The sequence below is a fragment of the Lactuca virosa genome, chromosome 4 (genome assembly GCF_052849685.1).
Source record: "Lactuca virosa cultivar CGN04683 chromosome 4, Lactuca_virosa_CGN04683_v6, whole genome shotgun sequence".
Classification (NCBI taxonomy): Eukaryota; Viridiplantae; Streptophyta; class Magnoliopsida; order Asterales; family Asteraceae; genus Lactuca; species Lactuca virosa.
Genome location: NC_136429.1, coordinates 515,042,808 through 515,057,225, shown reverse-complemented (window position 1 = coordinate 515,057,225; position 14,418 = coordinate 515,042,808). Strand labels below are relative to the sequence as shown.

The following is a 14,418-nucleotide window of genomic DNA, read 5'->3' as shown; positions in this document are numbered from 1 at the left end:
ATGTTTTTGGTACATTTTTGTGCCTATGGGTTTAGGATTGAGGTATAGGGGTTATAGCTTACGACGTATTCATTATAACCCTTAAATGTTATATTGCCTATGTATTGAGTCTTAAGCCCTACACCGTAAACTATAGGCACTAAGTCTTATACCGTAGACCATACGATGTAAGTTAAAGCCATAAACTGTAATTCGTAAACCCTTAATTATAACCCTTACATACTAAAATTTATTAGAGTACATGTTAACTTTATTAACAAATTTTAAATTGCAATTTTGAATACAATACTACAAAAAGTTTCATGTGACCCGGTTAAATCAATTAAATAACTTGGTTTTGAACCGGGTCTTATGCCCTGCGAGTCCTATGTGAAAAAATAAATAAAAACAGATTTCAAAATCGGTTCCTATCAGTATGATTAGGACATGGTTTTCTAAAAAAAGTGAGACATATAATTAAAATAGAACTCAATTTCAATTCAAAAAACCAGGTCGTATAAGGTTTGTAAAATATTGTTGTTGTTGTTTTTTTTTTTTTTGCATACAATCGGAACCTATAATATTCATAAGACCAGGTCCTTTAACTCATATCAAGCCCAGTTCCTACACAGGTAACTAGATCCTTTGGCGTACAAATTAGAAATATAAATCCCAGTTTCAAGATAATTGACCAAATTCTTTTTATTTGACATTTGATAATTTTGTATTATACTTACAATTGTTACACCGTTATTTTTTCCATTTAAACTAGATGAAGAAGTCATCATGTAAATTTTAATGTACTACTATATATCAACATCTATTAACAAAATATCTAACCTATTTATTAAGAATTAATAGTGTGGCTTCAATCGAACTTCTATACTGGACTCGTGGTAGATGTGATGCCACAGATTCACATGGCCTCTTTGGCACAAGAATTGTTGAAGAAACCAATGAATTGTATGATACACGTACTTTATGAAATTGTTCACAGTTTCCAACAAATGTGTCTCCGTTTGATTTTTGGTTCTTCTTTGGTTGCGCAACCAAAAACATGATCAATAAGCTGCACTATAGAGTTCTTTATTTTTCTAATGGTGGTTATTATGACATTCTAATTTTCTTCACAAACCATGTTTTTCTGCATCAAAATCTGACTATCATGATACCTATAACATGCTCAATTAATTGTTATCATATAATTATTATGGAAGTGAAATGAAAATATGTTTATTTTTTAACATATGATCACCCCTCGTGTGAAGTGACTCACAAGTAGCACAAAAATAAGTACGCCTTTCATTTTGATATTCACTTCAACTTCTAAGAAACCAATAAGTAAGACAATCTACAATTAAACAAAATTTATTATTAAAACAAAGTGAAAATACATGATATGATGTAATAGAAGAGAACACATAAGTATGTGAACATGCTTGAAATGGAATCACAAACCAAAGCTTTCATAACTCATTTCTTTGTGAGGGTGAAGAGCTCAGTCAATATAACAGTAAGAATGAAGAAAATAAAAGGAATTTTCTTGTATAATGTCATTTATTGATATGTTAAAAAAAAACAGATACTCTCATGTGCCTCTATGTGTAAATGATTGCATAAATCCCTCACGCAAGGGCAACTTCCACATCCTTTGTTTTGCAGAAAGTTCTCATTCGTCTTGCACACACCACCATGCATAGTTGACTTAGAATTGATCGAGTTTTTGAAAAGGTTTTTAAACAACAATGTATGAAACTACTGTGAGTGCTTTATTGTTGTTCCTACTCGATTAGTTAAGAATTATTATTAGTCCATAGATGCAAAAGATACTTCATACATTCTTAAAATTATCCATGGTGAAAAGAAAAAAAAAAGCAATGTGTGAAACTATAAGAAAACAAAATGTCATTCTCCATGATTCCCATAAAAGAAACATAAACTTATTAAAGATGAATCAACCAAAAAAAGGGCGAGAGAGAAGATGCAAAAAAGTAGAGATAATAGCAGTGTTTGAAAATTGGTTGAGAAACAAAGAAAAAACCTAGTAAACGTATTCTATGAAGAGAGCAAATTTCCCCCTTCATCAACGCATAACAAAGATCGTGGATGGGAATAATGTTGAGAGGTGGTGGTGCTCTGGTAGTTATGTTGGTGGTGGTGGGTTTCAATTGGTAGTCACAGGTACCTTAGGGTTTTTCACAAAAAGAACGAGAGTTTTTCAGAGATGTTTTCCTGTATGTGAGTCGGAGACGTCTGCGACAAGGCTGAGTCGGAGATACTCAACTATTTCAATAAGGGTTTGGATTTTGGGGGATAACTTGGGGGGATTTTTATTTTCAGTGAAAATTTAGGGGGGGTTTATTTTTAGTGAAAAAAAATTGAAAGCTATATACATTATGTTGTAGAAAACAAATGAGATAAGAGTATAAAATCTAAAATAAGATATAAAATTTTACTTTAAAGCATGTTTTGTTTATATAAGTATTTTATTATTTTATTACCGGAGGGATGATTCAATATTTTGTGGTTTTAAACAAAATATAGCACAATGGATGGTAGATTTGAAATATTGTAATATAAAAATGTTATTATAAAAAATAATAAAAAATATACTATTATTGTCTTATAATCTATAAATTAAAAACTAAATTCCTAATAATTTTCAACTAATACATAAAAACATCAGTAGAAGGTGTCAGTGTGGTGTGGATGGGTGTAAGGGTGTAGATGAAAATATGGTGAGGTGGGTTGTTTTAGTTATGGGTGGGGGTTGGTCGGAGTAGTATTCGCGGTGTTGGTGGGGGTAGGATTGTAGGGTATGAATGGGGGTGAGATGGTTGGATATGGGGATTTAGGGTAGGGTATGTGTTGTAAGGTGTTAGTGTGGGTTTGTAGGTAGGGGTGGCTAGTTTTCGTTGTATAGGTAGAGGTGGGGCTTAAAGCTTATGACTTATGGTTTATGGATTATGACTTAACTATGTCATAAGCCATAAGCCATAAGACAAAAACTATAATTATTAAGCACTAAACTATATGGCATAAATCTTAAGCCATAAGCTATAATCCATAATTCTTAAACCACAAGCCATAAGGCTTATGGCTTATAGTTTAAGGCTTATAGCTTAGGGATTGTGGATTATGGCTAAAGGCATATTGCTTAAGGCTTAAGGTTTAGAGCTTATAAATTATGGTTAGCTTATACCTCGGACCTTGTGGCTTATGGCTCATGGCTTATAACTTATGACTTGTGACTTAGGGCATAAGGTGTATGTCTTATGGATTAGGGATTAAGGCTTATGTTTAGGATTTATGGATTATGTCTAAAGGATTATAGCTTATGGTTTATGTCTTAGGGCTTATTGTTTATGGCTTAGGGATTAAAGGCTTATGGTATTTGGGTTTATGCTTGGGGATTATGATATATGGATTAGGCTTGGGGCTTATGAATTATGGATTATGCCTAATGGATTAGTGCATATGGATTATTCTATATGGCTTAGTGCCTAGGGATTATGCCATATAGCTTAGGGTTTATGGGGTATTACTTAGGACATGCATGGGTGGATATGTGTAAATGGTGTGTGGGTGTAGTATAGGTAGGTGTGCATGTGTGGGTATAGGTATATAGTGTATAACTTATTGCTTAAGGCTTATCGGATATAGTTCATAACATTTAACGTATAATGTGTGACTTATGGCTTATGGATTATGGCTTATGGCTTATGGCTTATGGCGTATAGTTTAGAGCATATGGCATATGTTTTGTGACTTGTGACTTATGGTTTATGGCTTATAGTTTATGGCGTATGGTGTATGGATGATGGCTAATAGCTTAAGAACTAAGGCTTTTGACTTATGGCTTAGGGTTTATGCTTAGGGCTTATGACATATAACTTATGGCTTATGGCTTACGAATTATGGCATATGACAAAGGGCTTATGGATGTAGGGTATAAGGCTTATGGCTTATGGGCGTATGGCACATGCCTTAGGGATACAATCATAATGGTATAAGTTAAAAATATAAGCACTAACCCTTAAAGTCATAAGTCATAAACCCTAAGCTTAAGGCTTAGGTCTTATGCTCAGACTTAAGGCTTATGACTTATAGTTAGCTTATTTTAGGATTAGGGCATGAGGCTTATTGCTTATGACTTATAATTTATGGTTATCTTAAGGCTTAATTCTTATGGCTTATGGTTTGTGGCTTATGACTTATGACTTATGGCTTAAGGCTTAGGGCTTATGGGTTAAGATTTAGATTTATTCTTAAGGATTGGACCTTATAGCTTATGGATTAAAGCCCATTCCCACAAGGTGATGATGATGTCTACCCCATCCCACTTCCACATCAACACCACACACCAGCCATACACCAATCTACCTAACTCTACCCCACCAATACCCTCAACCATGAGCTTAAGCCAAACGGTTCGACGCGTATGAAATAAACTTATAATTTTAAAAACAATTGTATGATATCGTCTTTATATAAATCAACATGGCTACATGGATGGGGAATCAGATTAACAATATATTGATGGTTTTAGTTGAACTTTTAAAACAAATTCAATTACTTATTACCTTATTGTAATATTTACTTATTTCAATGATATTTTCAAAATATTTTAGAAAATTAATTTATCAAACATTATATATATATATATATATATATATATTAAATTATACATAATTTACAAGCCTTTATTACATAAAAGTCTTAATATCTTAAAAATTGTACAACACATAAATGCATGGAACAAGAAACGAAAGCTAAACATTAGTGTCACAGAAATTTCCATATCACTATCACACGGATTCCCAAATGGATTCTATATTTGTCATTGATTGCTAGACAATCTAGTGGTCTATATTGCTAACTAATAACACAATGATGCTCTCTTTCACTCTCCAAACCTCTCTATTCATCAATCTCTCCTAATACTCTAATAAAACCCTAAAACCTAATATTTGTCGCCGCTCGAACCTCCACCCTTGCTGGTCGCCGCCTCCTTCATCATGAACAATAGCCAAGCACCACTACTGCTTCATATTCTCACTCCGTCAACACGAGTTTCACGATCAATGAACAACCACCATCTCATGCTTCAACTTCTGTCAATCATCCAAATTTTTACATACTCCACCTTTTTCACCCTTCAACCATCGCCAGCCTACCCCTGCACTCTCTCTAAAACCCCTAAAGAAACCACTCACCATCAACCTCAAGACCATCGTTTACAGCCGTCGTCTCCTCCACTTTCCCTTACCGATTTTATAATTGGCTTTCACTCTCAAACACATGGATTTTAATGTAGATTGAACATAATCGATGAAAATATATATTTTGTATTAATATTTGTTATGCAGATTTCTATCTTAAGATTTGTTCAATAAAGTATTGAATTTATCTTAGAATATTCAAAACGAAGATGAGAGTTTGAATCTGCTGAAAATGTATAAAAAGTTTGCAAGATTACTCTAATTTTAATTGTGTTTGCCATCAACATTGTTGTATTTAATAAATCCATTGGAGTGAGTTGTGTTTTATTTGTGGATCATCGTGTCAACTTTGTGCTGATTTCACGTCCTTCTGGTCAAAGAGCTGCTTAAATTAGTTAATTGCCACATCAATCCTAGAAGCCTTTGGTATAGTTTTGCATTCATATCCCACTTTAGTAAGAAATGGTGTGATTGCCTTCATTTAATGAAGTTGCTCTCTCTGAAATTGGTTGTATTCACATCTTGTTTCTTTTTGTTTTAACTTAACATTTGTTGATTGCAGGTTTATGAGATTCATTGCTATTATTGAAGGGAACCTCCATACTGCACACTTTTAGTAAAAAAAAGGATTAGAAAGTAAGAATAACTTGGGAATGTTGTTTTCTAAGACATGGTTTTTATTTTCATGACAAAAACAAGATCTCATACCACTAAAAGGATACTAGCTTAAAAGGTAATATTCATCTTATATTGGTTATCTAAGCCATATGTTTCACACATTTAAATATAATCCTTTTTTCGACCAAGTATGTAGATTAGGATTATTATTGTGGTGATTATACATTATAATCATTTAAAAAATATATCCATACAACTCATCATCCTTACTTGTGTATGCATGCATACCTACAATGAAACCATGTTGACAACAAGTTGGAAGCAGTTTGAAGTACTACATAATTACAACCATATGTTGCATGATTGGTCTCATTCCAAATGCACTTCAATTGAATTGGTGTTAGAATAATTTTTTTGTATTTTGAACAAATTATACAAAGTACTTTACTGGTTTATTCATTTCCATGTAATAAAGATTTCTTCTTTTATTTTATGGTATAAATCTTATTTGATTTTTTGTTATTTTTGTTTTTATATATTCGTACAAAATAATTGTGAATTAATTTGTAAATTACTTATCTATCTAGAACTATCTAGCTTTGCAATGAAAATATTCCTCCAAAATTTGTTATTACAATTGGTTGGAGATTTTCCTACGACCGTTCTACGAAAATATTTCTATGGATTTTACTACGAAAATATGTATGTGGATTGTGCTACGGAAACATGGCAACAGACTTTGTTACGGATTTAGTTATGGAACCAAGACAAAGAATTTAGCTAGGGAGTCATCACCACGGATTTAGCTAGGGATTCATCACCATGGATTTTGCTAAGGAATCATCACCACGAAATTTGCTACAACAATTTACCTACGGAAGTTGCTATAGACCCACTACAACGGAATATGTGATGGAACAAATGCAATGGAATTAGCTACAGAAAGCGGACTACGAAATTCGCAATGGACACACTACAACAAAATCCTACTATGGAATACACGACCAAATACCATCTACAACGGATTTCATTATGTTTTCACATTTACGACGGAATTATTGTATCCATTGCAAACCCTCGCTATGGGGTTTTTAGGGACGGAAATGGGTTGTTGCAAATTTCATAGCTATTCGTCTTTTTCAATGGAATTTCAGCTTATTTGGAATAGATTCCTTCTGTAGCAGTATCGACTTTTTCTTTTAGTGAGCCCATAGTTTAAAAGAGCAAGATGCCTTTCTTTCCTTACTTTTACAACACCTCACCAAAAATCTAGTTGAGTCATTTTTTCATACCACAATGCATAACATTTAAACAAGACATAATTTGTTAGCATTTGCTTCAATTTATATCATTTAAAGAATCACATACCTAATATGGGAACCATTGTGTCCCATTTATGGTTAGGATCATGAATAGGAAATTGTTCCAGCTCATCATCAGCTTCATCTTCTACCCCTCCTTCTAAAATAAGATTTTTATGAGACAAAAACTGATCAACAGATGTTGGAATTTCGATAACCTCATCATTAGCTTCATGGTTCACTGACACATCATCCGACATAACCTAGTCCACACTATCTTCATATGTATCACTAGCATTGTCCCCTTTTTTGACTTTCTCATTTTCAATTCATTCCATAATTATCACATGGTAATGATCAATATAGATATTGATTTTATAATCATTACTATATACAACATCAAGAAACCTCACATAATCATCTTCATCTCTAGAGCTCTCTCAACCCATCTATTATGGCCGATTTGGAAAACATAATACATATCACGACATTTATCCTTTATCATATTTTGGAGGTAGATAATGAAGTCCTTGAACTCCATGTTTTGTGAGTCTACCCTCGTAATAAAAGTCTTTTGAGGTGAGAAGTAAATGAAAGGCTTAAGAACAAAAGTACCTTTGTGGTAAAAATATACACTAAGGGTACTTTCTGATGAGAACAACATTGTAGCTATAAAACTTGATGTCACAAAGGCTGGTGAGGAATCGATGTCACCAAGGCTATGGAAATTGATTTCACATAGGGTTACTCGATCGAATGTAAAAACGAAACCTATAGATGTTATGTGCTTCACTCCCTCCCAATAAACGATTTTGAGAAACTGAGATTTCTCTTCCCCTTAATCCACGTAAGAATAAAAAATATGTCATATCATTTCTTAATTTACGTTAATTAATTTATCTAGTCTTTTTTTTCATTTAACTAGCAAATTCTGGTTGCCATCGGGTGAGATTTGAACAAAAGGTAATCTTTGTTGGTGTTTTTTGTACAAAGAGCTTAATTGCATGGTGTTTTTTGAATAGGCAAAACTTCGATGGTTTTTTTGAACATCTTTGAAACTTTTTTACCCTTATAAGTCAGTTTCCATATTTTTACAGAACACGCCTTATGCTCTTTTCAAAGAACATACTACTTTTTCCACATATTATAGTATTTTATTTATTTTTTTATTATAGAATAAATGATAGGAGATTTTAGTTATCTAGTTTCAAAAGTTCAACGTCATGTAGGGGCTTAGCTGGCCTCCCTCCATGTCGTTGAGTTGTTTCAAACAAAGTTATGTCCTAACAGTCCTGGAAACATGTGGAGGCATCGACGTAAGGAAACACATCCTTCTCTGTTTCTTCCACTATTCGTTCCCTTTATTTTCTTCTTTATTGTCCTCACGATGGTGTGTTTCATAGACGAACACTGTCCCCTCTTGGAGTGGTATAGAGAAGAGAGACATTAATGTTGACGTGGAAGCGTGGTAGGTGGGTACCATACCCACTAGCTTATGTTGTGAATTTATTTTGTCAAACTTGAAAGTCTAATCATCTTCAACTTTTAATTGTTTATAATATTTCACTATAAATAAAGTGAGAAAAATGATTTAGGATAATTTTCTCAAAGATCACAACAATCATCCCAATAAATATAATAGAGAAAAATAACAAGACACAGGAATATACGTGGAAACTCCAAAATCGAGAAAAAAAACATGGGCCTCCAGAGAGAAAGATCAATTGTATGATAAATTATTACAATCACATAGACTAATCTCTCAAGCCTCCCCAAAAACAACTACATTCTCCCAAAGTGTCAACTAACAATTTCTACACTGTAAAAGAAGATAAGAAAGAAAGAACCAAACACTTCAAGTGTATTTTGGTGGGTGCACTGAAACCAAAGCCTTGGACTCCTTTTATACGCTTGGATCCCACCTACAGTTTCATCCTTGTAGAAATGTAGGACGGGAAGCCTTTCTTTCATATAGCGAAAAACTCAACAAATCTTAACCTAGGATAAATGAAAGAAAACTGCAACCACACAAAAAGGAACACATCTTCAACCGACAATCATAACTCCAAAAACATAGAATTATCATACTACACCATGAAAGAGTATCTCCACTTAGAATAAACCATTCTAAGAAATTCACCTCGGTGTATGGTTCAGTTTCCTGTTTAGCATACCCGGAAGTTCACCGGCCATCATCATCAATGTCACCACACATCTTGCATTCATGTCAATTTGATGCCCATGTGTAAATCGTGAACCCATTAATAAAACTACATCCCTTTTCATGGTAGTATGGACATACCATCGGGATAACATGTCTTTAAAGAAAGTCATCATTGTCAGTAACGATCGAGACAACTTTATTCGAGCCTTTTGTCGAACCTCATGGGATTGTATTTTGACAATGTATATGTATCCCCAAAAATAGTATTATATACTAAAAAAAACATACACCTAAAAAAGGATTCCCAAGAAAGAGAGGTGGGTCACAATGGACACACTAAAGTACCAAGTCTTTCCTGGCCAAAAACCTTTGATATGTGCAAAAAGTACCCTTCAACTTTTAAATTTATAACCTAACTAACTTAACTAATTTATGCACGTATAGACACTGTACCTAGTCGGATTCTAGAATAGCTTAGGTAAGTTTGGTGTCGAACGCAGGGACCGATATTTAATTAATAAAATAACTAATTCTAATTAAACTAAGAGAACAAACTTAAATTGGGTTCTTTACTGATTTTTCAAGAAAATAAGAACTTGAATATAGGGATGTCAAAAACTTTTGTGGGACCCCGCTCCCGTTGGTCCCTGATTCTGTACGGGATTAGTTTTTTTTTTTAAAGTTGGAGGTGGGGGCGGGGGCGGGGGCGGGGCGGGAGTAGGACTAAACCCCGTTTTATTTTCGGGAACGGTGGCGGGGGTGGGTATTTCCGTCCCGTACTCCTGCGGGGGGGGGGGGGGGGGGGGCATTTGTATATATTTATATAAAATATATATATTTATTATAAAAATATATATAGACAATAACAATACATTATCTAATTTTAGGGTTTCTTATCTTTCTTCCACTTAACAACATACAACGATACAATATGAATTTGTCATATATTTTTGGACATGTCATACTTTTCTTTGTAATGTTTGATTTGTCGTATTTAATATTTGTAAGTTTGTTGGATTTTTCGTTTTGTAATGTTGGGTTTTTAACTTTTTAGTTGTTAAAAAACTATATATAAGCTTTTAAAGTTATGAAAAATAGCTTTTTAGCCCAAAATATAACATTTTTTAGCAAAAAAAAAACAATTTTAAGCCTATAAAACGGGGGAACGGGGGAGGGATCGGGGGTGATGAAGGTATTCGGAGGTGGGATCGGTGGATATGTAAACGGAGGATTCGGGGAGGGGCGAGGGTGGGGTGGGGGCAATAACTGATTTTGGGGGCGGGGCGGGGACAGCTATTTCTGCGCCCGCTTGGTCCCTCTGACATCCCTACTTGAATCAAACTACTATCAACTAAATGACTTTTAAAACTAAACAAGCAAGAAAACAACTTTTACTTAAAGATTTAAAGAGTACTTCTATTCGGTTCTGATTTCCCCCTCTTTTATGGTTGATTTCTAGTGGATGGATTTTATTGATAACCAATTCATTAAGTTACTAGTTATTATGATCAAATACCTAGATGTACCGATTTATGAATTACCATGCAATGATCAAGCACAGGTTAAACACAAAATCGATATAAGCACAATTGGACTATGAATTATAAATGTAATAGTTACTTTCCTATGATCAAGTTAAGCAACCAAGCACAAATTAAGATTAATTATGCTCTCTAACACAGTTAAAGTTACTAACTTTAATTACCTAATCTAAGATGTGATTAATCCTAACTCTAGCAATTTAATGATCATAAATCACTAGGTAAACAAGTTCATGCAATTAGAATGATTATATACTACACTAAACTCATATCAAGGCATTCAAAGACTAGAACTAAAACATGCTCGGGTTTTGATTATCAAACACAAGTAAAATGAACATAAACATCCATTAAATCAAAATCAACACATAAAATTTGGGTTCATCTTCACCAAACAGAGTATGTGGTAATTAGCCCATAAATAAAATAGAAACAAACACAAAATCGAAGTTAACTAGAATAGACTTGGTAAAATCTAGCAAACCGAATGATTCAATAATGATCTTCCTTCAATTATCTTCAAAGCTTGAGTCTAATTTGAAATCTTCACTTCAAAGGTTTTTCTAAGGGTTTTCAGTCGTAATCCTTAACTTAATCCTCAAGCCAACCTCTAGAATTCGACCTAATGTCCGGACATATATATATATATATCTATATATATATATATATATATATATATATATATATATATATATATATATATATATAAGGTTAGGTTCATGTGAGACGGTCTAATTTTGTGAGAACGTGAGACGCAATCCTAGCCATTAATTTGGTAGATAAAACAAAAAATATTTTTAAAATGCAAAATAATTGAAAATTTTCGAAAAAAAAATTTTCAAATATTATTTTCGGAATTTATATTTTCCAAAAGTAAAATTAAAAAAATACAAAAATAAAATAAAATAAAAAATAAAAAAATACATTTTTTTACATATTCTAGTAGAATAATAGAATATTCTACATATCTGAGAATTCTAGTATAATATTCTAACATTCAAAAAATCACATTAGAATATTTATAGTGTAATATTATATTAGAATATTTCACGTATTTTTCAAAAAAAAAAACGATAATTTATTTTTATTTTTTTTAATTTTTTTAGGTAATTAAAGTTCCGAAAATAATAATTAAATTTTTTTTTTTTGAATCTTTCCTTTTATTTTGCATTTTAAAATTATTTTTAGATTTGGTCTCACGGTCTCACAAATTTAGCATGGTCTCAAATGAACCTGAACCTATATATATATATATATATATATATATATATATATATATATATATATATATATATATATATATATATATATATATATAGTTTCTTAAAATTTGGTCGCCACGCCGTGGGCATCTTTTAGATCTCGTATACGGCAAGTCGTCGAAAGCTTCTATGGCAGGACAGATGGCCACGTCGTGGCCTTTAGATCACCATGTCGTGGGTATGCAATTTTGTACGACTTCCCCAGCAACACCTTCTCTTACTATGATCAGGTCCTTGACACCACTGCCATGCTTGGTGCTGTCCCTTCAAGATACAACTAGAATGGTGGTGAGATTGGTTTCGACACTTACTTCTCCATGGCCATAGGAAATGCCTCTGTCCCTGCTGTGGAAATGACCAAGTGGTTTGACACCAACTAGTAAGTTTCATATTGCCCGCCTTAGGTTTTTGGATGTTGTCAGTTTGAGTCGTAACCAAATTCTAATACTGATTTGTTGATGAACAACCACTTCATTGTCCTAGAGTTGGGCCCGGATGTGCAGTTCTCTTATGCTTCTCACAAGGCTGTGACCGAATACAAGGAGGCTAAGGCTGTATGTGTTCTTGATATGCTCTTTCCGGATTCTTTTAAACATGATTTAGTAAACTTTTTTTGTTAATATGTTGGTTGGTTGTTTGTAATGTAGCTTGGAGTTGAAACTGTCCCGGTCTTTGTTGGCCCAGACAACTACTTATTGTTCTCAAAACCTGCAAAGGGTGTGTCGATAAAACCTTTGATCTTCTGTCTCTTCTTGATAAAATCCTTCCAATTTACAAGTATGCTTCTTTTTCCTAATCATTTTCATGTTCTTTACAATAAAGTAGAATCCCAGTTTCATTACAACAAGAATTACCCCTGCAGGGAAGTGATTGTTAAGTTAAAGGAAGCAGGTGCTACATGGATCCAGGTTGACGAGGCTACCCTTGTGAAGGATCTTGAGGGGTACCAATTAGAAGCTTTCACCAAGGCCTACTCTGAGCTAGAATCAGCCTGCTCTGGTCTTAATGTTATTGTTGCCACCTACTTTGCTGAAGCATTCAAAACCCTAACTTCATTGCCTGGAGTTGTTGGTTTCACTTTTGATGCTGACACCTGCATTCTCAGGCCGCTGCTTTGAGAGGCTCAGACCACCGTCGTGTCACCAATGTCAGTGCCAGGCTGGATGCCCAACAGAAATTACTCAAAATTACATGAAAATTAAGTGATGCTGATGGTTTAGCACCAGTAAGATATAATCTAAATTCTAAATTATCTATTTCTTTTATCATCTGGGATTTCGTTTCTTTCTTATGTATTTTTTTCTTCTAAATGTGTAGTTTTGGTATGCTGATGTCAGATTTTATCGTATCAAGGATTTATCAGGCAAACCCATTTCCAATTTTTACTTTGACCCATACTCTCGCCCAGCTGAGAAAAGAGGTGGTGCATGGATGAATGAAGTTGTTGCAAGAAGTCGTGTACTATCAGATGACAAAAACTCTGTTAGGTTACCAATTGCCCATATGGTTTGCAACCAAATGCCACCTGTTGGAGACAAGCCAAGCCTTATGACATTTCGTGAGATACATCCATCCATTCATACATGCATACTACATAGCAAAATGAGATGATGAAAATATGATGTAATGTAATGTGTGCAAACTTGTGTTGTTTATATGTTGGTTGAAAGCTCTTAGTTAATCCAATTTTTTTAAAAAGTAATCCATTTGAGTTTGGGCATATATTCTTGGTTATTAATTTAGGTGGAGACCACTCTTGTACGCGCATGGGCGATATGAGGAGGTACGCTGTTATATTATTACCTTTGGTTTTCTTGTATATACCTTACCTTTTGAGGTGGTTGGATTCCTCAGGAATCGGAATTGAATTCCATTTGATTCACAAAATCCTACCAGTGATTCCATAAATTCTTTTTATTTCAATTCCAATTTCTACAAATATACAAGCATACGCAATCTAAGACCCATTATTAACGTTATAGTGTTGGGCTTAACAGATTGCGTCATTGGGCTGTTAGTTTCGGTCCATTTTGTAAACGGTTTTGGGCCTGTCCAGCCGTCATTAATTAGGGTTATAGTATAAATAGTGCATGCATGCACCATAATAAACAAGTCATTATGATCATTATTGTAACCCTACCACACCTCTACAGCAGCAATTCTTTATAGATTTCTTCTGAGGTTGTGGCTTTTTAATCATTCGAAATCAGTTTGATTCATCTCGTGTTCTTGTCTAATTTGTGTTCTTGATTTGTTTGTTAAGAGTCTAATCGATCTTAAAATATTTTTAGTCTTATCAATTGGTATCAGAGCAGGAGGCTGTGTAAATCA

General features: G+C 33.7%; 1 pseudogene; it reads left to right on the top strand.

Moving 5' to 3' along the window:
- Positions 1-12,228: 12,228 nt before the first annotated feature.
- On the top strand, positions 12,229-13,205 carry LOC145107067 (5-methyltetrahydropteroyltriglutamate--homocysteine methyltransferase pseudogene; annotated as a pseudogene).
- Positions 13,206-14,418: the final 1,213 nt, after the last annotated feature.